This window comes from Canis lupus, chromosome 6 (genome assembly GCF_003254725.2).
Source record: "Canis lupus dingo isolate Sandy chromosome 6, ASM325472v2, whole genome shotgun sequence".
Classification (NCBI taxonomy): Eukaryota; Metazoa; Chordata; class Mammalia; order Carnivora; family Canidae; genus Canis; species Canis lupus.
The window spans coordinates 65648082-65649817 of NC_064248.1; the positions used below are offsets into that span (position 1 = coordinate 65648082).

General features: G+C 33.8%; 1 non-coding gene across 1 annotated transcript; it reads right to left on the reverse strand.

The window, feature by feature from the left end:
* Positions 1–1366: 1366 nt before the first annotated feature.
* Positions 1367–1473, reverse strand: LOC112641151 (U6 spliceosomal RNA). Its single transcript, XR_003124537.1, has one exon. It is a non-coding gene; the product is annotated as a U6 spliceosomal RNA (small nuclear RNA).
* Positions 1474–1736: the final 263 nt, after the last annotated feature.

The window sequence follows — 1736 nt, forward strand, 5'->3', positions numbered from 1 at the left end:
ATCACGACCTGAGCCGAAGGCAGACGTTCAACCACTGAGGCACCCAGGCATCCCCAACCCCTACTTTTTTATCTCCAATCTTCTCTTTGGAAAAACAAAGATGATGTTAGTGTCTAAAGTCACCATTTAGAAACAAGATCCTAGAGTTAAAACAAACAAACCAACCCGATAAAAGAAAAATACCAGCCTTATGTGTTTTGACACACACACTTTCTTCCACTACACACACACATACTACTAAAAGAAAAACTATTTTTCAGTCAAATAAGAGAATATGTTGAATACTCAATTATTAAAATTCCTTTTTTTTTTTTTAATTTTTTTTTTAATTTTATTTATTTATGATAGTCACATAGAGAGAGAGAGAGAGAGGCAGAGACATAGGCAGAGGGAGAAGCAGGCTCCATGCACCGGGAGCCTGACGTGGGATTCGATCCGGGGTCTCCAGGATCGCACCCTGGGCCAAAGGCAGGCGCCAAACCGCTGCGCCACCCAGGGATCCCAATTATTAAAATTCCTATTCACTAAGATTAGTGTTCTGTTAGTTTCAATCCTTTCAAAAATTATAATAATCCTCTCAAATGATTATATTTGAGAAAAAAAAAGGATGGGAGAAATAGTTACATTATATTTCTCTTTTGATCTTTATTTTTTTGATAGGATTCACAAAAGATGTCTACATTTTAATCATTTAGACTTTCCATATATGCAAAAATACATTTTATGAAAAAAATCCTGATACATTATATATTGTTTCTCAAATAAATAATAATGTACAAGTTGAATTAGTTTACTTATTCTCAGAGATAAGAGGATCCAAAATAACTTTTATACTATTTAAATTATAGGAAAAAATCAGTAATAAGTTTTATTAACTATAATAATACCTTGACTTTTATGTAACACATTTATTCATGGTAAAGAATACTTTACAAAATATGCATGTGATTTTTCTAGTTCATTTTCTTTTTAATTAAAAAAATGTATTTATTTATTCACGAGAGACGGAGAGAGAGAGAGAGGCAGAGACACAGGCAGAGGGAGAAGCAGGCTCCAGGGAGCCCGACGTGGGACTCGATCCGGGGACCCCAGGATCACAACCTGGGCTGAAGGCGGCGCTAAACTGCTGAGCCACTTTGGCTGCCCTCTAGTTCATTTTCAAATGTATTTTATAGTTTCAAAAATGTATTTCTTATACTCATTTTGCCTCCGTAACATTTAGCATCTGATAACTTTTCGATTTTAATGAATTATTCCTTTTGAATGTACCAGTTTAGTATATATATTATATACACATATATGCAAAGGCACAATGTTCACTAGTAAGGACCTTACAGTCAGTATTTAATTTTATCTATTTGTATTTTTTTATGTGGAATGCTTCAGGAATTTACATGACATCCTTTGTGCAGAGGCCATGATAGTCTTTTCTGTATCATTCCAGTTTTTAGTATATGTGCTGCCACAGTGCACACTATGGTATTTTAGAAATCAAAACCAAAACAAAAAACTTTCCATAAAATAATCAGAATATGCAAAAACTACCACTAATATTATTTACTTTTATTTATTTTTGTGCATTATAATATTCTATAATAAGTTCCATTTTATTTTTTTTTTTTTTTTTTTTTTAATTTTTTATTTATTTATGATAGTCACAGAGAGAGAGCGCGGCAGAGACACAGGCAGAGGGAGAAGCAGGCTCCATGCACCGGGAGCCCGATGTGGGATTCGAT